General features: G+C 37.8%; 1 protein-coding gene across 1 annotated transcript in view; it reads left to right on the forward strand.

Moving 5' to 3' along the window:
• The first annotated feature begins 255 nt into the window (after window positions 1-255).
• The window catches only part of FHDC1 (FH2 domain containing 1), a 1,772,510-nt gene continuing 1,744,821 nt past the window's right edge, over window positions 256-27,944 (forward strand). The window contains exon 1 of the mRNA XM_044062462.1: window positions 256-462. The gene's annotated coding sequence lies outside the window, so the exon portion shown is untranslated. The remainder of the gene's footprint in view (window positions 463-27,944) is intronic.

Consider the following 27,944-nt stretch of genomic DNA (forward strand, 5'->3'; position numbering starts at 1 on the left):
ATCACGTTTTATAATCCTTTTTACACCAAGCGATCATTTAAATCCTCATATAACTGTCATACAAGCATTTAATGTTATTTTGATGACCTGTACATATTCTACTCTTTGTCGCCCCAGGTGTTTAGAAAACCTAAGCCCGCAGAAACCAGCAAGGCAAACTCTTCCTGTGTGAGGTGGAGACTGCTGAAGGCACAACTAAGGCAGCAGTGCCACCTGATTTCTGAGCATGCGTGCACCTGCCCTCATATTCTCCCTTATCCTGGTACAGCTAGCAGTAGTACGTTCAGTGGGATCCGCACTGCTGGAGTTGGGCTCTCTGTAGGGTGAGAAGATTGGCGGTTTTGGATTGGGTTTATATTTGTAATTGATGCGACAAGTGCACCGATACACTGTAAATTAAAAAAATATTATTTCCGTGGGATTGCAATTACAGATAGCATGTGAACTCCCCTGCAGGAGCTGGTAAGTAGTTTGTAACAGATCAAGAAACGAGCATTAGTTATTTGTGTTGTAAAGTGAGCATGGCTTTAAATGGCATATTTATTTTTTAAATGGCATGGAATTGGGAGTAGGGTTTACAATTTGCTAATCTTCTCTTAGGTGTTAAATTTGGAATAGATCGGAGACGGAACACACTGGATTGAAATAAGTGGTATTTAACAAACGATGATAAATTATGGGGACTTTGAACACAGTGACATTTTTAGATGAATTATTTCAGTTCATAGCCATTTTTGTTTCTGCATTTCATACCGGCTGTTTACCGCTCGGTCTACATTATTCCCAGAAGGTAACAGTGTCTTTCTTCCCTTCTCTTTTCTAACTTACTAATTGTTGACTCACACCATTTGCGTAATAATGGTATGAAAAGGACTGGCTGCAAGTGGTACCGAGTTAAACGTTACTTTGCAACTCTTTATGGATCTCTAAGCAATGAAGTGAGGATGTTCTTCCTGACATCGAGACACTGGTTCCTACCACTTTTTATATCTCCTACTAATTATACATACCTGTTTCAGAGGTGCCCCCTCTCAGAGGGGAAGCTCATGTTACCGCTTCATGCTTTATTTTTACTAGGAGTTCACAAATGCATTTGATTTAGCTTTGTGAAGTAGTAAACGGCTGCAGAATTTAATGCTGCCGTTTTTATTGCTTTTGGCATTAGTCTTCACACCGTATATTAAAACAAAAGTACAAAGCATGTAGTAAGAAAAATGCAGCCACACTCTGTAAAATGTGACATTCGTGACTGCCTTCTCTAATGTTAAACCGAGAGCATGATGTAATTAAGTTTGAGTGCTACTAGGAGAAATGCAACCTGTAGCGTTTGTATCCAGCCCCCTGGCTGCAGCACTGTTGCCACAATAACAGCATCCTGGACTCAGGAGAAATAGGACGTCGTTTCCTGACCTGTGCATTCAAAGTGCAAGCGATGAATTGCTCACTCAATCGTTTTAGGAGCTGTGGACGTTATAGAAAATAATAATAATAATAAAAATAATAAAGAAATTATAAGAAATAAAAGAACCCAAAAGGCAACTAAACGTATAGGTTAGCTCCCACTGTTCAACCACAGTTTGTTTGTTTTAGTGGTGTAGATGAATTAAATAAACGCTGTAGTTGTTTCGGAGGGTGCATAAACTGTTATTTGTAGTTTTACTTTCATTTTTAGCATATGACATTGTAGGTTATGAGGTGCGGGTTAATAAGTAGCCCATTCCCCACAAATTAACGATTATTTGAGCATTTTATTGTCTCTCCTTGACTGTGTTGCAGTAAACAATTTTCTTTCTGTAGGATTTTGTAGTGCATATTAATGAATGACTGATCATAGTGTGTGTCTTTGTTAAATTATTTAGTGCTGAGAAATGTTTCAAACTTTCCATGTTTTGCCTGAGGTGGCGTACAAACATACAGTTTTGTACACATTGTACTGTTTGGTGCAGGTTATTACTTCGAGCGGTGTGTAAGTCCGAGTGTCATCCCATTTTTCACAAAAAGCATTCCTTTTATCTCTCTTGTATTTTGCATATAATTTATGGTAGGCGTTGGTTACTGTCTAAGGCACCTGCTGGTGTATAGCTTTCTCTTGGAGTTACTAAATGTTGCATACTATTTTAAAGCTGTTAGTATATCATTTTCTATTGTTTTTTAAATTGTAATTATTTGCACGTTTGAAACCATTTTCTGCTAGTTAAGTAATTGAGCGAACTGCTGTCGGTTGTTACACTGCGGATGCATCCACAAGTTATTTTATCGCACCATGCCTGCAAGGCTGGGGAGACGTATATCTTTGTAAGTGGTGTAGTACTTGCTGGCTTCAGACCAGTGGTCTTAGATTTTTATAGATCTTGGCGCTACGCTAGCATCCAGCCTCCTCAAATAGTAATCCATTAGCAAAGCACATATTGAAGTGTGAAGTATTCTAAGCGTTAAATGATCAGATTGCCGCTTTAATAGTTTGTGCATAGGTAGGAAAATGTATCAGAGGTATGTTCTTCCATGAAAAACTGGTAACTTTTTGAATAAACATTGTTTACACGTGCTGCTTAGCTTTATTACCACCTACAGCTACTCGCACAACATCGATCGCCTGAGTCGTGCATGCAGTGTATTCCCCGTTGCAAACTGGAGCGCCAACTATCCAGACTATAGCTGTGAAGAATTGTTAGTGCCTGGCATTGTGACTTGACTGGTTTACGTGTATGTTTGTGGCTTGGTCTTCATGTGGCCCTCGGCTGCTTTTGGATACGGCATAATGGAGTTGTGTGGTTGATAATCTACTGTAATATTAAATGTCCTGCAGCATTTTGCTTGAACCCGTTGCACTAAGTAAACACTTGTTAGCAGAACTGTGCACCTGCTAGCATAAATAGGCCTTGGAGCATCAGAACGCCCTTTTACTGAAGGTAGAGTGTAGCGATTTTTTGCGACATGTGTCTTCTATGGCCATTTATAGAAGGATGAATAAAATCCGCACTGTTTCTTCCTGAGCCATTCGGGCAGACCATGCCGCCTCGACAACTGTTATATGTGTTTTATTTTCCGGTACCGTACAATTGTTTTTTATTGCTCTCTAACCAAATGGTTTTGCGGGATGTTTTATTTATGTGTGGGATATTTAATTCTTTTACCAAACTATGACTTGGAGGAATACAAATTAACATTGACCAAATGCGTATTTAAAATAGTTGATCATTCGGCATATGTCAGTATTTGTACATCATGTTTGATATGACTTTTCCTTTTGTAGTTCAAAGCATTGTAGCGTTTTTTTTTTTTTTTGTTGTTGCACTTTGTGGAAGGTTAGAAAGTGACAAATTATACGACAAAGTTGCTAATAAATCTTCATAACTGTCTACGACAAAGTTGCTAATATATCTTCATAACTGTGTCAAGCTGGTAATTTATCACTGATGTATAAATGTTAACACTAACAGTGCTAAGTTAGATATTTTAGTCTAAAGTGACTTCATATTCACTTACATTGCAGGAACAACTAACCAAGAATTGTTCTAAAATGGTTACTTATATCTCATATTTATTATTTTAGCAATTTTTGATTTAAACGCTTTTTAAGAAAGTTGTGCCACAACTTTTCAGGTCCATTCCCAAGAAGTTATTAATTGTTGACTGTGTAGCTTTTATGCAGTTCAGTCTGCCTCCTGCTTGATGTGTTTTTCCAAGCCTGTTAGAAGCTAAAACTTGCCCCATAGTAGGGATCCCCACCCCCACCACACTTGATAATTTTTTAAAATGTCATTTCCCACCATTTGTAAGCAGACAGCTGTCTCAGTTGGCAAGCAAAGAAGTAAAGCTCATATACATGGCTTAGCTCAGTAAATTTTGAGTATTTATTTTTTACCCAACTGAGCTGATTATTTCTGAAAAAAAAATCATGGCTTGTATTATTATGTGGCAGTGATAACGAACAGGTCTTTTAAATATGCTGTAGCCGCGTTGGGTAGTTTCACTTTGTTCTGTTGCAGTGTTCACCTTTCATTATGTGTTTCTGGTGACCCTTTGGTCTCTCCAATGACCTGGAAATGACAAGAGTGCTGTGTTGTGTGGAGAATGCCTGCATTGAACACAACATTTTTGTTCTGGATTCTTTTCTTGAAGTTGTTCTATCCCCTTTACTGCTCTGCATACACTTCTGAACATTCACACACACACATTTGTTACATTACTGTTAAACAGAAGAATCTCATTCCAGTCATCATTAATATGCTAAGCTAGTGGTTCTCACACTCTTTTACTGCAAGCTTCCCTCAGTCCAAAGTTTGTGAGCCTCCTTAGATATAAAAAGGACTGCATCCGTCCCATATGTAAAAAAGGCTGCATTGTACAGAAGAAGCAGTTCAGCATTACCACCACCACCTGTCCACATTTGAAATGACCAACATTTGGCCTGATACATTATTCTTTTATAAATGACTTGTTATCAATTAAACATACCTATTCATGACCATCATTCTGAATTCTGCTCAATCCCATATTGAAAATGGAATAGGTGATGTCTTAAGTACAGCTCACTTAGAGAAATGCTTCGTAATTCCTTATAGTAGGCTCAAGTCTTCTCAGGATGACTGCCTCACTGTTTACAATGTACTAAACATTTTTGATTTAAGGCTGTCGTAAATATATGCATACACTGGGGAGTTGGCTGTGGCAGTTCAACTTTTTGGGAATGATATAAACTGAAAACCTGTCTATTCTGATAGAAATAGACTTTTTGCTTGAAGGATTGTGAGTGTCTGTGAGTGTGTGGTTGTGTGTGTGTGTGTGTGTGTGTGTGTGTGTGTGTGTGTGTGTGTGTGTGTGTGTGTGTTTGCTTCTACCTTGGTCTGCTGTTATACTGACAATAGTATACAGAATCTGTATTGTTGCTACGGCTGTAGTGAGACTAGAACTGTTCTTTCTAAGGATTGTTGCAGTCAAGGTTGGGCGATTAACCCAATGGCATCTGCTCATATTCCAGTAAGGAACGGGGTGGCAGCACTGTGTATTCCATGAAATTAGGTATAGTAAGTGATGCCAGACATCTGCATTTCTTAGGCAAGGATAGTGAAAATAGCTAAAATCACTTTGCAACATCTGCATGATGATGATGCCTTTCTTCAGCTTAAGTGAGACTGTTGTGCTTATGCCATGGGAAGGAATATTAGTGGCATGCATTGTGGCATCTGGGTATCCTAGTGTAAAGAAAAACACAGATGGTTCTACTGTGGATGGGAGAGGGTTCTGGGTAGAGACCTTTCAACAGTGATTTGAACAAAATTTATTAAAGGATGGCAAGTTTATAAGATGCAGACGATACTAGTAATGTATAATAAATAGGAAAGACGCAAGTTGTAAGGCAGAATATGGCAGTACAGGTAAATTTCTTGCTGATACCCACATTGTGTAGCAGAGCTACACAAGATGCAAACTGTAGCTAACTGTGGAAGCATTAAGACTTAAAAGTAGTGAGCCATAAGTCATTCTATTTGTCAAGTAGTTCAGAAAATAGGACAACTGAGTAAAAAGTGGTATGTTTGTGTGCTTGTGGGAAGTAAAAATAAGCCTACTGTATTGTAGTCTACAACTTTATTTCTGAAGAAACTGAATTTACCAGGTGTTTTGATGCCACCTGTATTCTACAGAATGTGTCTGAAATTGCTTTGCTTGTGGCTGCCCTTGTCACAGCTGCTGCTGTTGTTGTGTACATGCAATAATGTCTAGGATGATTGGATGCTCAATGACTCGCTCTTGAGCAGTGATGATGTTACTGTCACCTGAGTAACCCTAGCTATTGTACTTGGTAGAGAAGGGCAGAGTTTTCCGGTCATTTTAAATTTTGGCTGCACATAAATTGATACTGCACATATTGCAGCTAAGTGACACTTTTCTATTGTAACAAAAGGAAACATGTAGCATTTATGAAATGTAAGGCTTCTCTGCTCTTGAACTGTACATTTTAAAGCAGTGCAGCATTAGTAAATAGTAGTTTCCTTAGTCATGAACACTGGAAGCATTACTGGACATGTAGCTTAGAAGAGAGCTGTGAATAAACCTCATGCACTGAGCGTGCCAGGGTTCAAGAACTACTACAGGAACTTATCTAGGCTAAGATTCTGAGTAGGTCCAGAATGGGGAATGGTCATCCCATGCAATTAGCATGTGAGGTTGGTGAGCTTCTTGTAGTTGATCCCATTTGTACTTATTCTATATGGAGATTTTTAATCCCCACCCAAGTCTGTGCTGAAAATAGACCATGGGCACAGTAGGACTACTTATTTAAAAATTCATAATGAATAAATAAATAAATAACCAATGAATATGTATTTTTCTCCACAAATTGATATTTCCCTCTGACAGTAATGGATATATTTTGTAAGTTTCTATATTGCATTCATTCTCATCATAATCCCTAGTGTCGTGCTGCCATGGTTGTAATGGGATTTCTGATTATCTGACGTAATGTAGCCTACACAACACTCTTGCAGATGAGATAGTCTTATTTCCTCCACTTGAGTGAACCACCTTAAAGAGACTGGTTTGCCTATGAGAATGTATAGCTGTTCCTAACAGGCTTTACTCCTGTTTTTTTTTATTTTATTTTTTGTCAGTTAAGCATTGTTTTGCGTGCTATACCTAATGCATTTTATGCTAGAAAACATGACATTCAGCATAGAAAAATGAGAACTGATTTAAGGAGACTTGTTTTGAAAGTATATTATTCAGTGCTTTGCATCAGAAGTCATAATAATTGTAAAGATTGCATGAATCATGTTGCTGATAGCATTTTCTTTTATTGGCAGCAGTCAGATTTTTGTGGTGGTGATTTGTAATAATTTTTTAAGTGAATGGTCATAGAGAGGCAGGTTTTATTTTATTTATGCGTGTATATATATTTGTGAGTGGGTGTGCATGCATAAGTTACGGATAACTGTATAAATGTATGTGTATTTCGGATAAATGGCATGCTATCAGAGAACATTGTTTAAAATTACTCAGATCAGTAACATAACAGGTTGAAGAAATTTTAAAATCTGATGTAGTTTTGCATTTGCTTTTGTTTTAGTAGATTTTCACTATCCCTAAATGTTAATTCAGATCAATACACAACTAGCTGCTGTAACTCTTTGTAACAGTTTCATGTACTGGAGTCATTTCCAAGTTTTTGCAGCTTAATGGTCTGGCAGTTAGAAAAAAAAAGAATTGAAACTGTAAGCTGTTAATGGGCTGCTTCCTGTAGTCAAGGGTACAGTGTTTGATTCCTTCCACTTCCATCTGCCAGCTGTGCGAATCTGAACAAGTCACTTAACCGGACAGGACACCTTGGTCTGCCCTAAGAAAAAGACACTTGTGTCCAGTGGTCTCACCCAGTCAACAAACAGAAAACAAAATAAAGAAATAAAAGTAATAGTTTCCCTTATATTCATAACTGAATATATTTTTCATTAAATTATTTGCAGAAGTCCAAGATAAGAAGTTGCGATTACAGATAGCAGGTGAAATTGATTGCAGGAACTGATAAGTAGTTCGTAATGAAAAAAGCGAGTAGTTGCTATCTGTGTTGAACAGTCAGTATGGCATACAGTTTTTTTTTAAATGGCATATGATTAAGGTTTGAATGTTGGTTCTGTTCTAGTTTCCTTGATGTGCATCTTTGAATAAATGGATGGAGTTATCATTTCCCTTCTTGAAGACATCTGTGAAACAAGTACACATACTAAAAAAGATGACTTAGTTTTAATCCCTAGATACTTGATAATCGTAAACAAATGAGTAGCTCAGTGTGTGTACTGTTTTTCTTTTGCTCTCTGCCCTTGAGGGAGTCTGCCTGCAGTGCTGAACTGGCTAACTGATGTAGTAGGCTTGGGAGCATTTGTACTGTTGTAGGTATGCTTCTGTCAGGAGTGCGATACAGAGGGATCTTGTTCAATTATACAGCTACAGATCTTGTTAGATAGCCGCTCCAGAGAAGGATCTGCTTTCAAAGCCTCTTGCTGTTTCTTCAGTGCCACGCAGTGTTCTCAGGATTTAGTTCTGCATTGCAGTAAGCTGTATCTGCTGTCTTCTTTTTAAATTATGAGCCAGGCTGTCTGAAATTTCCTAAATTAGGATGACCGATTTTTGTCTCTACAGTCCCTGTAGCATTCCGTTCAAGGTGCTGACTGAACACAGGGATATGCATAGATACACATATGTAACTCAGAATCAGGGTAGTAATGTTTGAAAATGGAGGAAGATTGTGGAAGAGTGTATGTATTTGTAAGTGTGTTAGTACCCCAGACGTGACTGCCCCTATTCAGTGTTGACCAGGGTGTTGCAGCACATTTCCCTACAGGTGACTCAAGAAGACAAGGTTGCATTGCTATTTGCTAAATGACAGAGGATCATTGTACTGTCAGGTGAATTTGCAGCAGGTGTAGTTGAGAATATAGTGAATTCTAGAGTTTAGAAGCATGGTTGTCTCTGGTGCACATGTGGAAAGATGGGGTTTACTGTTGGAATTTACTTCTGTTATCTTATCAGTGTGACATTTAAAGCTGCTGGAGTATAGGAAGAGAGATACATTTTTATTCAGTTTCATGTTTAAATAGTGAAAGGCATGCCATATAAACAGTAACATATTTACAGAGCAGTAAATGTCATGCTAGTGTCTTGACAGAATTTCAGCAGAAAATTCACAATATCTTCACAGCTAATTGTATATTTCATTGAAGAAAAAAATTCCTTCATCAAGGGAGAGGTTAAAAGATCATGTCCTTGTGTGAGTGAAACATGATTGGAAAGGGTATAGTAAACAGTTTCCTTAGTAATAAAAGCAGAGATTTTTTTAATATGTATACTGCAGAATACTTAGCAGTACTCAGGATCTTAAAACCTCACTGACATAGTAGCGAGTGTTAATGACATCATCTGCATTAGAGGCAGAGAAGGGACTGTGAGCTGAGAAAACCTAAGTCCTTGGAAGGATAACTACAGTTCATTTTAGGGGTGGTGACATACTTAGAAGCTGTTTGGTTTAAAAGTGTTTTAAACAAAAATTATTTTATTTTCTGTATGCAGAGGTGGGAGGAGATGAGTGATCGTGTGTGCATTCAGGAAGCTTAAAGCTTGCTTTTCTCATTTTCTTTGGCCAATGGTTGTACCTTTCCATGTCTTCTCCTATCTAGGGATGGACTGCAGACTGTGAAAGACCAGGATATGGGGTAACAGAGGTTTAGCAGTAGGAGGGAGGATAGTTGTTTAAATGAAGTAGCAAATTGTGGGAAGTGAAAGAAACAGAGATTACTGTGCTCAAGGGCAGAGGCTTGATGGGGAGAGAGGTGAGCAATGTATTTAGTTGCATTACAGAGATGTAACTGAGAAAATTGTGGTACATAGTGGGAATAAAGAGTGTGCTAGTGAAAATGTCATATTTCTGGCACCTAAGGGATCAGAGGCTTGGTCTCTGAAGAGAATGCAATGGGAATGAGAGCCACTGACAGGAGAGATTGGAGTGGTGGGGGAAGACACCATAGCATAGCTGAAAGACAAGGAGATGTGGCTAGGAGTCATTACATTACATCATACAGGCACAGGAGGATTGTTGTAAAAGGGCACAATGGAGATGAGAACTGTTGAGTATTGTAGAAGGTGGCTTGAACTACTGGAACATTGCAGCAGAGTGGGGGGAGTGGGATTAGGAAATGGCAGGGAGGAAAGATGGCCCTGTGGAGATTGTGGGCGGAGAATTTAGGAAGGTAGGTCACATGATTTGAGAAGATGGAGTATGCCTAGAAATAAAATGGACTCCAGGGGGACTAAGAAAGATGCATAGAGGAATTTAAGGAGGGGCACTGGGAATGAGAGGTAGAGGTGCCACAACTGGAAGAACTGGGGATGAGCAAGTGATAGAAGAAGGTAGGGAGCAAATCTGGGAAGGGGAAGGAGTAGAATAAAGGGGGCAGAGGTATTTAAATGGGTGATGTACACATTTATGGGTATGTGGTGTTTGATTTACCAGTTTGATTGCTAGGGTAGATCATGTGGCATCAAAGGTGAGAAGGGACAGTAGATTCTGGGAGTAAATCTGCCTATGTTTGGCAGAGCAAGGGTTAGGCGGCAAAGGAGTGGGGCTTTCATGTGTGAGGCAGATCTAGGTGTTTGCTTTAGGGCCCTGTCCCCCAGTGCACACGCCTTGCAACCTATTCAGGGCTGGACATGCAGAAGGTGTCAATGAGGGTATGTCAGTCTGTTTTACAAGTGACACAACCCCATAAGACTGCACTGCCTCCCATGAATCAAACACACCTTATGGTCCCCAGCATCCACTGAGGACTCTATCGTGAAACTGTACACATCAGTCTTACATGCTATACACTCCCTCTGAAAATGCAGTGAGCCAGATAAGCCAACCCCCCCCCGCTGCTTATCAGCCTCAGGTTTCATGCGTTAAAGCCAGGGCTTTATTCCTTTATGCCTTTGTAGTTATGATAGAACTGGAGGCCTTATACTGAACAGCAGAGGGTGCAGCTCAGTTGAATGATTTAGATCATACTAGTGAGCATCAGAGGTACTAGCTGGAAAGGCGAGAATTGAGCAACCACTGCTGGCTCACCCATTCAAGGGGAAGGGTACAAGAGAGCATACCTTGAGGAGTACTTTTTGGTGGAGCCCCATAAGCAGTCTCCTCAGATAAATATTTGGCCAGGACAGATAACATACCTGGGCAGTACTGGCATATACATAGAACACGTGGTGTTTGTAAGGATAAACACTGACAGACGCACTGTGTGTGTGAATCAGCACTAGGCACAATATCATTTTCATACATGAAAGTTACAGTTATGGGTCCAAAATATGTGCAAAAATGTTTCTGCATTTCTAAACTTCAGGAAAATGTTCCAAACCCCAGTTAATTCAACATTTTATTATGGTAAAGTAAATGGCAGAGATGTATTGTCCATAGGAGGATATGATCAGATTAACAAAGTAGTTGGAGAAGTAACAATTTGGATTCAGTACCAGAAAGTGAAATATTCTTAAGAAATTTGCTAGAAAATACTTCATTTTGGAATGGTCCTGTAATGGTAACAGTAACAGAAGAATGAGAGATTATGAGGTGTTAATCACCTTAAAAATAAACATCTGTGCACAGAGCAAGGACACTTACAGACAAGTACTGTGTGTGGACTTTTAGGAAAAAGCAGTCATGCCCCTGTTTTACAGACCACTTCTGTGGCCTTATAGAGAATACTGCATGTAGTTCAGGAGGTTATACCTGAAGCAGATTAAAATGGCTATATAAATTCTGAGTTGCTTAACGTGATATGTTTGTGATTTAAAGTCTGCTGAATGTAAGAAGAGGATATGAACATCTGCAGTCAAAAGGTGGAGACATTTGATAAGGGCATGCTGTTTAGACCACAGAGTACTGAATAAGAGAGTGAGAAAAAGCTGCTTAATTGCTAGATTTGTATAAACCACCATCAGGTGTGAGACTGTAGTGGAATTTCTGCCTGAGAATGATGGACCAATGGAGTACACACACTTCTTGGGGTATCCAAGTGTAATACCTAAGAGACAATCAAGAAAATGTGGATCAGGATAGGGGCATGACCATGGCTCAGAGGCTAGCTGAACATGATGGACTCCGTAAGCAAGATGCTTCCTTCTGTCAAAAGTAACACGAAGAATATATGAAATTGCTTTCTTTGAAAAAGTGGTCTTCCATGTTCTAAAAAAAGATGCTAAGATGAATACTGGTTTAGAAAAAATGCAGGATTGAGGAATAATGCAATAGTAATTAGGGGTGGGAGATGATACAGAACAGGAGATGCTGAGGTTTAAGCTTATGAAAAGGTGTAGCTGCATGCACTCGTGTGTGTGTAATATGTTTAAAAAAATAGCCGTGGTTGGGAGAAAGTAACTCCATAGACATTTATTTATTTTTGTGCTGTTGTCTAGTAGTATTATGACCCCAGACCTGATGTGTTCCTTTGTTTTGTATACAGTAACTTTGATTACCTAGTAATGGTGGCTTGCCTTTTTTCCTTAATTAAAAGAAAGAAAAAAAAAAGTTTTACTGTAGATGTAAGGAGGTGTTCTGCTCACGCTGTTCTGCTTTGATAGCATTTTCATAGCTTACACAGTATGTTACTGCTGAGTATTGTTTTACTTGCAGTTTAAGTTGAAACATAATTAAATTGGATGAAATAAGTTGTTGAAGGATATGGGAAGCTGCTAGTGAGTAGTGTTTCAGTTATAATTCATAGGCAGCACAGAATGGGAATGTGAGGAAATTTATTATTTTTTTCTGTGAAACAGTCATTCACCATTGTTATAATAGTTGTTTCAGTTCTGGGATACTTTTGTTGGCACTTCAGCACAATTGCAAGCTATGAGAAAAATAAATGGACAGTCAAGAGAGTATGCTTCAAAATGTTATGTATGTTTGTGTGCACGTGTCTACAGTAACAACTTTACTGAAAATGTTATGTATGTTTGTGTGCAAGTGTCTACAGTAACAACTTTACTCAAACTATTTCTTAAGCTCAAAAGAATTACATGGTGTCATGGAAGCAAAGAATTTTTTTTTAGGAACCATAGCAGAGTAAGAAGAGTAGTTTCAGGATAGCTCTTGTCGGGAATTGTGGAATCAATGCTTCTTGTGATTGCTGGGTAATTAAAATTTCCTCTCGAGCTTTGCTATTGAGGACATTTTAATTACTTAGCTTCTGTGAGCACTGAGAGCTATTAATACACACTACTAACACAACATTTTTCTCTTTAGCCCATGTACAGTTGTGTATATGCATTCACATGTGTGTGTGTGTGTGTGTGTGTGTGTGTGTGTGTGTGTGTGTGTGTGTGTGTGTGTGTGTGTGTGTGTGTATGTATGTATGGAACCAGGACACTTTGACAAATGATGGAGTCATTATGGTCAGTTAATTCCCTCATCTACCATTTTAAATGGCAAGATCACTTAATAGGAGAGTTAGGAAATATATCCTTTTCTCTGCTATCATGTATTCTCAAAATTCAAGGGTTCGAATTTTAATGACAAGCGATTTGAAACGGGAGTCATCATCAGTTTCAGTCACTATATATATAAAGCATTCATAGTATGTAATATATGTGTATGTGCAGATGTGTGTATACATGCACATATGTAAATATATGCGTGTGTGTGTATATATATATATATATATATATATATATATATATATATATATGTGTGTGTGTGTGCGCGTGTGTGTGTGTTAACCTGAGTAAGGGACTGCTCCAAAAGGAACCATTTCAGGCATAGCCTTTAGTCAAAGAGCAAAGTTTTTAAGAAAAAGTAAGAAGTATATAACAGTTTAAAGAGCTTACAGCTACTGAAGACTATACAGTACGTGGTACTTACAGATGGAATGATTAGAAAGGAATGTGCAGAGGACATGCATGCAGTAAGTGATTAGTACATGAGCAAAGGTTACAAAGTATGCAGAGATTTTGAAATGTTTATGTGTAGCCATTTTGATAGGTAACAAAATAATGCAACTGTGAAGAACTTAATTGTTATAGTAGGTTCTAGTGAGAAGTTGTTCATAATCTATAGTCATATCAAGTGATATAAGTGACACTGAAAGTAAAATATACAAGTTCAGGCAGTCAATAGAAGTAGAAGGAACACATTTAGATGTGGGAATGAGCAGGTTAGTATGGTTAGACATAAATTGTCTCCAAAAGAATTAAAGTGAAAAGGGAGGGAAGGACAGAGTTAGTCAGACAGAGATATTATGTTATGTTTAATGAATGGAATTCTTGTCAGCAGTGGTTTTCATACTGAAATGTTGAAATTTTTTTCTTGCAGTATAAACGTCCCCATTTCAATTTTGTGATAATGCTTTGCTGCCATTGTAGATGAAAGTTATTAATAACTTGTCATGATGTAAGCAGTGCAGTATAACTATGCTATTTACAGTGTTCAGCTTTTGCTTTCTGAAGTGCAGTCTGTGAACACTGTATGTAAAACATAATCTGATCTGTTTCCGTCTTTGTTAAGTGTGTTTACACCAAAAGAATACTGAAATGGCATAAAGCTAAGATAAAAAGGAGACAGTTAAGTTTGTGTTTTTGTGAGTATATGGAGGCAGTTATGCATATGGTTTGTGTCATCCCCACCCCCACCACTGTAGCACTGTATGTCTGGGGTTACACAAAAAAGAAATGCAATTTTTCCCAAGGATGTGAGATGTCAGAGTCTCTGCAAAAGGTTTGTCAGTTAGTGCAGAGGATTAAGGATTAAGGATTTGAGCTGTTCATGAGCTGCTCTCTGTAGCCGAGTGTGCAGGGTTTAATTCCTTCCATATCGGTTTGCCTTCAGTGTGACTCTGAGCAAGTCACTTAATTAGACAGTGCTCTGGTCACCCCTGAAAATGGACACTTGTGTCTAGTGGGCTTACTTGATTATTGGAGGAATAAAAATATGTTGTTGAATTTCAGTGGCTAAGATCTATTTGTTATAAGGTGACATTCAGGGTTTATGTCACAAGAGTGTTTTTATTTCTGTCATTTATTTTATACTCACTGTGTTCCATGATTATAGACCTGTAATATTCTTTCTTCTGGCCTGGAATTTGTGACCATACTGCACTCTTCTGTACCAGGCATGCAGTGCACTACATACTTCACAAGTGTTTATGGAAGGCAGGGTTATGCCTTTTCTTGAGTTGACGACTAAAATTTCTCATTTCATTTTATGCTTTCTTTGTTTTGTTATTTTGCCATTTTCATCAGTTACTTGTAGCACTGTTCTTCACTTGCTGTCAAGTTGGTGGCATCTTGTGATACTCTGATTTACCACATTTATACTTAATTATTAGCCCGTTCTCACCATTCTGTTCTTTTACATGATGTAATGCATCTATACAGTTTTTAACAATTCAACTCCTACCCTTTAATTCATCTATCATTATCACATCTGAATTATTGTCATCTTTTACTAGGCAAGACAAAAACACAGTATTTTATTTTTATTGAAGCATACTAGCAGTTACTATATTTATTGCCTGTTACTATCATATGCCTGTGCATCGTAGGTAGCATTTTGTTGTGCACCTGATATTTCTGACACTGTACTGTATTAAATAATCATTCTTCCAAACAACTGTGCATCTGTGTATATAATACTACTACTTAACTGAATGCAACCATAACTTTTTGGCATTGTTATTAGAAAGAAACCTACTCAATTCCTTATATTAATATGTGCATACAGGTCAACCACATATTTGTGCTGTAATCTTAATTATGGTTCATATATTACTTTAACCTTGACTTCCATGGAGAGAAAGACAATGTAATCTACTTAGAACAGCTCTTCTCAAAAGGAGGCAGGGTTGCATTCCACATCTTAGCTGATACTTAAGCAATAACTCTAGATAAGCCACTACCTAACCCAGTCATTGATGAGTGATTCAAATTATGAAGGCTAAATAATGTAATAAGTTTGCAAAATATAACGGCTAAAAACTACTGTGGGAATGTAGGGCTAGACTTCTTAAAGTCTACACAGATCAATAGCATAGTAAATATATATGGACTGATTCCTTCCAGCTGTTGTCCTTCACTAATCTGGTCTTTTGGCCCATTTGTTTCTTTGTCACACTGCATCCACATCATGCACTTGAGGGGAATACTTGCTTTTCAGTGGAGATTTATTTATTTTTTTGCCAGAAGTGTGGAGCCAGTACATTCAAAAAGAAAATAAACATTGCATCAGTCTGTTCCTTATATGGTAGAAACAACATCATTGCCAACCCCCTTGTCCCATTTCTACATGGTGTTGGGGTGTTGTGACAGCTATCACTACATCTCTCTGTCAAAGAAGGTAGGAGAGTGGCACTGAATGGTCATTCCTGACTGTTGCAGATTTTATGTTATGCATTCCATCCATTTCTTGTCTTAATGTCCTTGTTTCCTCTTGCCTTCTTCCTATTTCTTCCATCCTTTGGATGAGACACTAAACCAAAGTCCCATCTGTTGGAGGTGGTGGTAGCTCAGGTGGATGTAAAAGCTCACACAAGACCTACAGGAAAGAGTAGGGAGGACTTTATTAAACCACTATTTATGCATCACTGGATTCCACCGTAAAAACAAAATGTATACTTTTTTATATTTTTTCAAGACTTTCTATATATCTTTCCCATCCTGTTAACCATAAACATCTTGTATTCTTACTACTAAATTTGTGCACCAAATTTCATTATACAATAACTTTTGACATCTCATTTTTCAAGCATTTCATAAAACAACTATTATTTTATCAACTTTTATCTGCTTCCCATTCATATTTTTCAAGTAGTCCATAAGTAATTCCATTAATTTCCAATTTCTGAAAAAAAATTAAATTCCTCGTAATATATTTTTTAACATCATCAATTCTTTTACAGTCAAACTAAAGTGCTGAATAGTTTCCTCAGCCTTGCACAAAGAATACAACCTATCATTTTTTGCTTATACTTCATGTTAGCCTTAAAATGCAACTTTTTTGATCATAAGCCTCCATATAAAAATCCCAATGTTCTAAAACATCTTTAAATCTTGTTCTCCTTTCTGTAATTGTGTTTTTGATTCTGTCATCCTTCTTTTTAAACCTTCACATAATAATAGATTTTCATTATTTTTTCATACCAGTAATTTCTATTTTTTTTCAGTTGCATTCCATTTCCAGTATCCTCCCTTCTTCCCATCCTTCAAAACCATTTTGAAAGATTTCCTAGCCAAAAGCTTATTCTTGCACAACACCAGGATAAACAATATTCCAAAATGTGAACAAATACCTATCCATAGCTTACATCTCCTTATGCTCCTTTCTTCGCTCACTTCCTTACTTTTGTCAGTTCCTTCCCCTGCTTTATTTCTAAATATACCATAAGCCTGCTTTTCTCTCAATTTGTATTGCAGTTCCTGTTTGTATTATACTAACTTACCTTTGATTTCTGTATAAACACACTAAAATTTCTCCTATTAAATATGCCATTAAATTAATATTTTTTTATTTAAGTTATTAATTGCACCTATTAAATTATTGTCATATAACTTTTATCTATTCCAATGTTTTCATATTATATCTAATTTGGTAAAATTATTTGAACTGTATTTGTTATATGTATTGTTTTTAAAGACTGTAAATTTATTGTTCTTAAAATCTTTTGTAATACGTTGATGCTTTTCTTCCCAGGTCTTTGCTGAAATGGGGTCTTACCTAGTCAGACTTTCCTGGTAATCAAATGTCATTAAATAAATAAAAACAAATTTCATATCCCATCTTTGTAATTCATAATATGATTTTCTTCTTCATTAAAACATTTCCTTTTAAATTCTTTTAGATATATTTCCAGATTCCTCCCAAATAGGTTTACCTACATAATCAAATGTCCCCTGACATTTTCCTAAAATCCAATACAAATTTAAAGAAGCAAAAAATACAACTGGACTAGTGATTCCAATTCTTCTCTCTTCTTCCTTACAAAATAGAGCCCCCCTTTTAACATGGTTTAATGAAAAAACCCATATAAAAATAAAATCTGTTCAAGCATTTTTTTCTAAACCTATGGGAAAAACATGCACAACTCCCACGTATCCTAACTTTCCTAAATATATGAATTAATTAAATATACTTTGTTAATTAAAATATAAATAAAAGTTTCTCCACATATCAGTACTAATACTAATCTCATTTGAAATATCAAGCTACATTTCTGTACATTTTCTTCTAAACCAAACGTAATACCTAACACCTTAATTTCTGAATTGGAAAAGTAAACACCCATATTTCTAACAGTATCACCAAATCCTTTATATTCTTCAACATTTATATTCAGACCCACTTTCTTGACAGCTATCACCATATTCCACATTGCTTCCTTAATCCACCCTTTATCTTTTGTAATTATTATACCATCATTTGTATATATTAGATATACTGGAATTTTTATATTTTTACTTAAATATATACTCTCCCTCTAATACATTTTGCTGCCTTACTCACTAATGCTTTCATTATTAATGAAAATAAAACACTGCTTAATGGAGAACTCCACTTCACTTTTCTCTTTGCTTGTATTTTCTGACTAATCTGTCCATTAAATTAAAATTAAAATCTTGTTCCAGGACATTTTATAAACTAGCTCAGTCAAATTTAATAAACTTCTATGAAAACGATATTCCTTTAAGGTTTCAAACTTTTTTATGTCAAATTCTATCATACACTTTTTCAGTATCCCATACAATAACCTTATCGATTTTATTTAAGATACTTCTTATAACTTCCTTTACGGTAAGTAATAAACCCTTACAGTTTCTCCCTGATGCACCTTAAATTACCTCTTCCATTAATTTACTTTTTACTGTTGTCAAGGGCAGGTCATGCCTACTCAACCTGTCAACTTCTTTGAGAAAGTCACCAAAGCAATGGATGAGGGCAAATGGTTCACACTGCATACCTTGACCTGGCCAAGGCATTTGATACAGTGCCCCACTTGGGCATTGTTGACAAACTCAAGCGGTTAGATATAAACCCTTATGTGACCCAGTGGATTGCCAGCTGTCTCACAGAGAAGACCCAGGAAGTTAGAGATGGGGAACCCACCTCTACAAAGAGGCTAGTCACAAGTGCTATCCCTCAGGAATCGGCCCTGGGGCCACTCCTTTTTGGCATTTACTTCTCTGAAGTCAAGACCAATGTCAAAGGCCTCTGGCTGACTAAATTTGCAGATATTTACAAATTAGGAGCTGTTATTGAATACCCCACTGACACAAATGTTCTCCAGGAGGGATTGACGCAGACAAATAACTGGTGTCAGAGCCATGGACTAAAATTAAATGCCAATAAATGCATAATAGTATCCTTTGGGAAGTCATCCATCCCTGGTAACTATCATATTGACAACACACCCCTAACAGTTGACCCAGTACTCAGGGACTTGGGGACACACATAGACAGTTGTTTAGCCTTTGACCATCACATGTCAACAGTAGTAAAGAAATCATTTTATGTTGTGCAACTTATAAATAAAGGTATGGCATCTAGTTTTAAGGAAGTCATTGTTCTGTAGTCGGCATTCATCAGACCTTTCATTGAATACAGTGCCCCCTTTGGTATGTACCTAACCAGGCATATCCAACAATTGGAATATCCACAGAGGTTCCTCACTAAAAAGAATACAGGGCATAAGTAACATGTCCTATGCAGACTGTCTCAGGGCCCTATTCCTGTATTTTGTCTCCTACAGGCTGTTGAGGGGAGCTCTATGCCTGGCATACAAGGCATTTCAAACACCACCCTGATGGACCTCCTGCATATCTACAAAACAAACAGCACTGTAATTACCTATTCTAAAGACTTAAACCTTGCCTGTGGTATAAATAGGACCTGCTGGAGAGATAGGCATGTATCCCAAAGATTACCCCCTCCCTGGAACAGACTCATTTTCCATGTGAAGCAGAGTTCCTCCCTAATGTAATTCAAGTGTACCTTGGACAATTGCATGGGGAACAGGAAATTCATTCCTGGTTTGGCACCTATGTCTCTACTGGACACAGGCAGCCTGTAAATGGTTCATCTTCCAGGCCCCTGCTTGTAAATGTTTCATCTCCCAAGCCCCTGCTTACACTTAAACAGTGGTACCATAATTTGTCAGAGATTTGGGATCTATAGTTAGTCTTCAAAAGGCCCATGTGGTCATTAGCCTAGTACATACTTATGAAACTATTAGCCCACTTAATATTTTACTACATTTTATTTGTATTATTCTCATTACAATTTTATAGTCTAGGTTATTTAAAGTCATATGTCTCCAGTTTTTTAGCAATTTCTTATTCTTCTTTTTTAACTTAACCATGCCTTTACATACTTTTTGTCTTTAATGCCATTTATTAATTAATAATTAAATACTCTCAACATTTTTTATAAAAACATACATCATTCCATCTGTTCCAGACATGCTATCTTTTTTAAATCCCTTCAACACACTAATTCTGTCCTTTATTTTTTTACCTACATCATCTTCATCCTGTTTCGTAACCAGATTTATACACCCCCAAATCATTTTGCTTTATATTAATTTCTACTATACATTTTTTCCAATTACCTACATCATCTTCATCCTGTTTCTTAACCTTATTTATACACCCCAAATCATTTTGCTTTATATTAATTTCTGCTATACATTTTTTCCAAAATACTGTTCAGTTTCATACACAGTATATTAGCTTTTTCTTTCCTATCCTGTTCATAGGTTGGCACTAGGCTATCGGCCCTAGGGCCTATACAAGCCTAGCCATAACAATTCCCTGGATATTTCTTCCCACAATATTTACTTCTCTGGACCCCTATCTAGCAGCGTGACTGACATGATCCCTGGGGTGAATTTCCTATCTCCCATCCAATCATCAAGGTTCCTTTTGAAAAGGGCCAAGGAGGTGCTCTGCTTGACATGTATGGGCAGTCTATTCCAGAGTATGGGGAGTCTCTGGGTCAGGAGCCTATCCCACCAGCATGTTTTGTTCATTGTGATGACAAGGTTTAGATCCCTGGAGCGTGTGGCTCTGAGGGATTGGGATTTCTATAAGTGGAGCATGTCCAACAGCTCAGAGTTTGACATGGCCTTGTATGTTAAGCAGAGCTTGCCTCTGAGTAGACGATATGCCACAGAGTATAGCTGGAGTTCTTTTAGATGGTCAGCATATGGCATCTGCTTTAGGCCTGTGATTCTTTTAGTGAGGTATTTCTGTGGCCTTTTCAGCTGTTGCAGATGTCTTGTGAGGTACATACCAAATGGGTCTAATGAGGGATGAGTACAGTGGGACAATGACCTCCTTTTTTCTGGATGAAAAGCCCTTAGTGATTAGGTGTGCTACATAGAAGGATTTCCTGACTGTTGTGGTGATGTGGTTATCGAAAGTGAGACCACTGTTCACCTGTGTCCCTAAGTCTCTCATCACACTTTCGATGTTTAGTGTACTGCTACCTATGTGGTAATTCATGGGTACATGTTTTTTTCCAAAGGGGATAACTATAAATTTCTTGGCATTAAGCTTGAGCCCATGGCTCTGGCACCAGGCATCTGTTTCTGTAAGGCCCTTTTGTAGAATATCCACATCATTTGGGGATTCAATAATGGCTCCCAGTTTGCAGTCATCTGCAAACTTTGTTAGCTAGAGTCCCTTAGTGTTGGCCTGTACTTCAGAGAAGTAGATGCCAAACAAGAGTGGTCCCAGGACTGAACCCTGAGGTACTCCACTTGTCACTTGTCTGGAGCTGGATTTGGAGTCGACTACATTTACAGTCTGGGTTCTGTCAGTAAGCCAGTTGGCAACCCATCGAGTGACGTAGGGATGTATGCCCAGCTTAGTAAGTTTATCTATGATTCCAGAGTGGGGGATGTTGTCAAAGGCCTTGGCGAGGTCCAGATAGGCTGTGTGGACCCTTACCCTCGTCCACAGCTCTGGAGACTGATTTGAAGAAGTCAATCAGATTCAGGAGACAAGATCGGCCCTTCACAAACTCAAACTGGGTGGGGTCCAGTGTTTGAAGGTTGCCAATGTCTTTGTTTATAAGTTCCATGATAATGCGTTCCATGCCCTTGCAAATCAGGCTTGTCAGACTGATGGGACAGTAGTTTCCAGGATCCAAAGCGGATCCCCCCTTGTGGAGTGGGATAACTGTAGCTGTGCGTCACTCAGTGGGCACAAAGCCTGAAGTGAGGCTATGATTAAACATGACACTTAGGTGAGGTGCCAGTTCATTTTATAGTTCATGTAGTACACAGCCTGGGATGTCATCTGGTCCCATGGATGCTGTGTTCTTAGCTTTGGAGAGTGCGGTTTCTACCTGTGTGGCCATGATTACTGGAATTTGGCAATTTTTTGGTATTGAGATGGGCCCTTTAGGGGATGAGAGGGGGATGAAGTTGGCACTAAATCGTTCTGCCAGGATATTGGCAATATCGTTAGGATCAGTATATTTAATGCCATTCTGTTGTAGCTCAGAGCAGATCTGAGCATTGCCATTTAGATTCTTGATATAACAATAGAATGCCTTGTGGTTGTCTTTGGAATCTTTGGCAATTTTATTTTCGTAACTAGCTTTTGAGGATTTTATGAGGGATCTCAGCTTCTTACCGAGGCTGGTGAGGGAGTTTGTTGCATCCTGGGATTTTCCATTTTTTTGCAACAGTTTCTTCCTTCTATTGTATAGTTTGTTTATAGCAGGGGACCACCAGATTGGCTTCCTTTTTTTGGTTCTATTTGGGATGGCACAATTCATGCACGAGTGGATGTGCTCATAAAGTGCCTTAGTGTAGGATTCTGCACCCGAACTTTCAGATCCCGTCTTCATGGGTGTCATGAAGTTTGTCACTTCTGACTTCAGTAGCATGAAGTTGGCTTTGGAGAAGTTTTTTAAGGAGGTTTCCTTACTGGGGGGTGGGGGTGGGATGTGGATGCCAAGGGTGATTTGCTTATGGTCAGACCTGATCAATGAGGGGGTGACCACTGGTGTGGAGCATCTATCTCCCATGTTGGTAATGACCAGGTCTAGGATATTGGAGCCCCTGGTGGGACAATGGATTAGTTGATCCAGGGCGTTGGAATTTATGAATTCCAAGAACCGTTGGGAAAAGGAGTTGGTACCCGAGTAGTTTTCCCAGTTAATGGCAGGGTAGTTGAAATCACCCAGTATTAGGGTGTTTGGTTGTATCTTAATATTTTCCAGTATGTTTAGAAAGGTGTAGTGAGAATCTTGGGGCATGGTGTGGGATCTGTAGCAAGCTACAATTTGGATTGCAGTCTTACCTAGTGTTAGTTGCACCTGGAGAATTTCAGATGCATTGTGTTGGGCAACTAGCCTGCCGGTGTGAATATTCTTGGTGAATATGGACAGTCCTCCACCTTTAGTGTTTCAGTCTTGGTTTTGTGGCCGAAAAGTGTGGTAAGAGTTGTAGCCTGGTATTGCAGGGGTGCTCTCTGGAGCCTTGAACCAGGTCTCAGTTACTGCACAGATATCGATGTTCTCCATTTTTAGGAGTGCCTGTCCTCTCAAATATTAATTTTCTCCATTATCCCTTTTTATTTTTTCTCCAGAAAAGTAGATCTCTCTCCAATCCTACCTTGAACAGCATATTTTGATCAGTTATTAAAATCTTTATTTTCAACAAATTATCTGTATGTATCTTATTTTCTTTTACTTTCATTTCTTTCTCTCTTCCTTTCAAAATTTCCTCATAATTATCTATTATAATCTTATATTCGTTTTTAACATCCCACAACATTTTCTCAGTTTTAATGTATGTTTTCTTATACTTCTTGAACTGAACCCACCACTGTTCTATATTCTTATAAAAAGCAATTGTAATACAATGCTCCTTCCAAAACTTTTTCATACTTTTTCAAAAAATTCTGTTCTTTTGGACCTGTCCCACTAAAACCTTAAAAGTCTTTTTACCTTCTTTTATGTATTCCTGTCTATTAGTTATTTCTGAGTCCGTACATAAATGATCTGAAAAATAAACTTCTTTAGTCTTAACATTCGTTTCTTTCAAACTATCAGAATAAAATAAATTACCAATTTCTACTTCCCCTTCTATAAATGTAATTTATTTTATGTTCCCAAACCAGTTGGTCACATTTTATTATTCCCTGTTTTAACATCCTTATCAGTCTTACCCACTTTCTTTCATTAAATTACAATTCTAACCTCCCACAATAACAATAATATCCAATTTCGGTAACACAAACTTTATAAGTTCTTGTAAACAAACTTCTCTTTCAGTTTTTGACTAAATGCATATCATTGTTCTTTATGGACTAATTATCACATCTACAATTTTAATAGTTCTTTTTTAAACAAAATAGCCACCCCATCCCTAAACATATATCTTCACCAACACTCCATTTTGTTTCACCACCCCAAATAGCTTTTACTTGTTTTCTTATTCTTTCCTCAAAAAAAGTTCACATTCTGCAAAGATATAACATCACACTTTTGTTTCTAACACCATTCTAACACTAACAATTGTCTCCTGTCATTAGTGAAGCTATTAATATTTAAGGTTTTAATTTTTATACTAGCATTTTCCTTTCTTTGTAGTTTTAGCTTGTAATTTATTTTATCCTTTTTGAGGTAGGCATAATGGTTAAGGTGTTTACCTTACAGACACAAGGTGCAAGGTTTGATTCTTACACAAGGTAATTGGCTAGGCTTAACTGGTCCATAAGGGCAGTTAGCTTAGAACTAATCTATGAGCTCAATCTGTAATCTGTGACTCTATTCCCAGTCAACCCCTTATTTCCTTCTTTTTCACTCCTGCACTTCCCCATCCTCCTGACTTAAAAATTCCAATTGATTTTGTACCTCAACTGTATAAAGTTCCCCCTCACAAATGCTACTACCCTTTCCACCAACAATATCCAAATTTTTGTCATTTTGCACTACTTTTTCAATTAAATTCACCTTTTCTTCTGTTTGTTCACAGCCATATCTACAGATTCTTTTACAGCTATTTGCTATGTGCCCCACCTCACTATGTTAATAACATTTTCTCGTACTACATTCCCCTATCAACACATATCACCATAGTGAAAGTTCATTTTTGAATGCCCCAAAATATTTTAACTTTCTTTTTTTCATTAACATTTACTACATAGGGTACATGTACAATTTCGCCACCTTTTGTACTTAAACATTTAACCCATGCTCCATTCCAAAGTTTTCTATCATCAGAAATCTTTTTAACCTCTTAAATATCTTTACATTTATCTTTAAAAAAATTAAGTTCCTCAACAGTCATTTCAGAAGTTCTAAACTGAAGTTTAAGTTATTTTCTTAATAAAGCATTAGTTCCTTTAAGCACAGATGTGTTCCATGGATCACATTTTTTCATCAAAGGCCACAACAAACTTTTCAGCTGCATCACATTCTTCAAAAGTAACTTTGCAAAATTTCTCAAGTCCAGTATGGATAGGAGCCCTTACATCTTCATGCTTTACCCCCAAAGGGACAACCGTGTTATCCCAAACATAATATCTGTCTAAAGGTATATCCTCTTTGCTGTCGATTCGCACAACTAAGCTATTTTCATTTAACGCACAACTAAGCTATTTTCATGTAAAGGCATACCTTTATTTTTGTTGCCTTCCCTTTTCTGCCCCGATAGTACTGCAGTGTATGATTTAGCTATACTTGACTTCTGTTCCTTCTCTTCATAATTCACTCTCAAGTCATCAGTCACCATTTCTATCCCTTCTCAGCTACGTTTTTCTTCAAGGAAACATGTTTGTACCATTTCAGCACATGAAAGTGCGTTCTCATCCTTGGGTTCCTCCTCGTTGATCATACTCATAAGTGTTTTGTGTTTCCAAACCACTTTCATTTATTTCAACAATTTTGAAGTGCAATATCTCCTTTTTCAAACTGTTTGTAAATCCAGCTTCATTCCTACATGTTCTTTCCTTCTTCATCCTCACTTCTCCTTCTCACAATGATAAACCTCACTTCAACTTTTTTGGGTTTGACATGCAAAGCCTTCCTCCTCCTCCATCCCCTTTCTCCACTCACCACACCTACTCAACATCTTACTAAAATGGTGAAGAGTAGAGGAAGTTCCCTGATGCTCTGGCCAAATTTCACCTAGTAGTGTAAATATCACCTCAGGTCAACCCTGAAAAGAGGCCACTAGCCTAGTGGGACTAACCTGGAAAAACAAAAGATAAAAAATAGAAAAATAAGGCTTCTTCCAAATCTTTTTTTTTTTAATATCAAACTGTCTGCTTTCCTGAACATGTGACCCAACCACTGTAATCTCTTCTCCTTAATCTTCTCTGCAGTTGGTGCTACTTTGTTTTTTCTCCTGGTGTCTTCATTTCATTATCTCAGATTATGCATCATGCTTACCCATTTTAGGGAGGTTCAGGTGTCTAGGCAGCAAGACAGTTTCCTGTGGTACATTTGTTTGGGACACATGGCTTATGCGACGTTCAGCTGCAGAGAAAGATATGGGCAAAGAGAAGCACACACTGCCATGCCAACAGCTTTAATAACCAAGTGCATGGGGGTAAAAGAAGTAATGAGTGTTGTGTTCAGTGTACAGCACATGCTTATGTAACTACAACATGTAGAAGCGCGCCTGTAGCATAGAGAGTATTTTGCATGCTACTGCAGTCACATTTATGCTCCAGTATGCATTTTAGGTAATGTTTCCTAGAGTCTCTGAAGGGGTTAGTGCTCTACAAACACCAATTCTAAAGGCACTGCCCATTGTGCACTGCAGATTTACTGCCACTGACGTGCCTGGCAGCCATACCTGCCATACTGCCTGCTATCTCATGTTGCCTTGTGGACCATGGACATTATTTTCCCCCTGTGCATTTAGTTATTGAAGTTGTGGGCATGGTACTGCATTCTTCTCTTTGCTCACAGGGAATTGACAACAGACATATTTCTGTGCAGCTGAATGTCACTTCAGCTATGTGTCCCCAACAAAATGTACCAAAGGGATTTGTCTTGCTGTCTAGGTGCCTGAACCCATTTCAGGTACTTTATTTCCATCGCATCAAGCTTTTTCAGATGCTGTGCCTTCACTGCATAGGTTTCTCTGTTATAATAAAGAAGTGACCTTGCCACTGTTGTGTACGTCTTACTCATCAGCTTCTTTAGCATCTACAATATGTGTTTCTTCTGCTGTAGAAACAACATAACAACACATTTCAGTTATTTTGATGATCTTATTAAATGTAAGGAAAAAACAAAATGGTGGCTTCAGCCACCCAGGGCATGCCATCAACTTTTTAAAGGAGTAACTGGTAACTACCACTGTGATAAATGGCAATATGGTGTGGGGATTCAGTCCACCCAAGCCCCACCCCCTCTGCCAGTACATCTCTTTAAAAAGAGAGATTGGGATCAGGCAAGTTCACTACTGTTCCCACCGCTGCTGGTTTCCAGTCCGATTATAGCAGAAACATTTGAAGTCACACTCACAAAAGAATGACAGTTATTTGATGAAGCCCCTGACAAGACACAACTTTATTTATTTATTGACTGATTGACATTTGGTGACAAGGAAAGTCCAACTGGGTCAGGAACCCATTTTCAGTGGAGGCCCGGGGAGAAAAGCTCCAAAAACCAAATCCAGGCATAAAAGATTTTACAGTTATAAATAAACATTACATAGGTTGTTAATATGTGTATAGCTTTTGCAGTTATACCTAAGCATCCATGTATTTCTGGACAGAATACAATTTATCATGTGGATAGATAACATTTACAGCAGATTTAAACAGTTCAGCCTAAGATTCTAGTTTAGAGTCAAACATTATTGGCAGAGCAGATTAAGTTATACAAAAGACATAAAGTATAGTAGTTTTTCTTTGAGTGAATGATAAAAGTTAAGTAAAGGTAGAAAGACACAAGGAAGAGAATATGTTTGTATGGAGATAGTAATAAAAGGAAAGGATTGTTGGAAGAGATGAAATGATGGTAACGAGGTAAAAGAGGATAGATATTGTCTGAGATATAGGAGGATATTATAGTGAGAGATTCGGTAGGGAGGTTGATGTGCTATAGATATTCTGTGAGGCATGGAGAAAATTATAGTGAGAGATTTGTCCATAAGAAGCAAGTGTAGTAGATAAGAAAAGATGTACTGAAAGGAGTTCAGGAGAGTTGTAAAGTAGAACTAGAGAGAAATAAAACAAAACAAATTTCTTGGTGATAGGAGAGGAAGAGAGCCAGTGATGAGGGGTAAAGGATAGGCTGTATGGGAGAGAAAGAGGAAGTCAAGGGAGATAGATTAACTAAAAACTACCATGCTTAAAGAGCAAGGGTAGATGTGAGTGTTGAGAAAGTAATTTTTTATTGTAAGTTTGTAAGTCTTAAAAGAATCTAAGGCACTGATAATTGGAGGTAGGGCATTCCATAG

The sequence above is a fragment of the Protopterus annectens genome, chromosome 2.part1 (genome assembly GCF_019279795.1).
Source record: "Protopterus annectens isolate FY-2018-M chromosome 2.part1, PAN1.0, whole genome shotgun sequence".
Classification (NCBI taxonomy): domain Eukaryota; kingdom Metazoa; phylum Chordata; order Ceratodontiformes; family Protopteridae; genus Protopterus; species Protopterus annectens.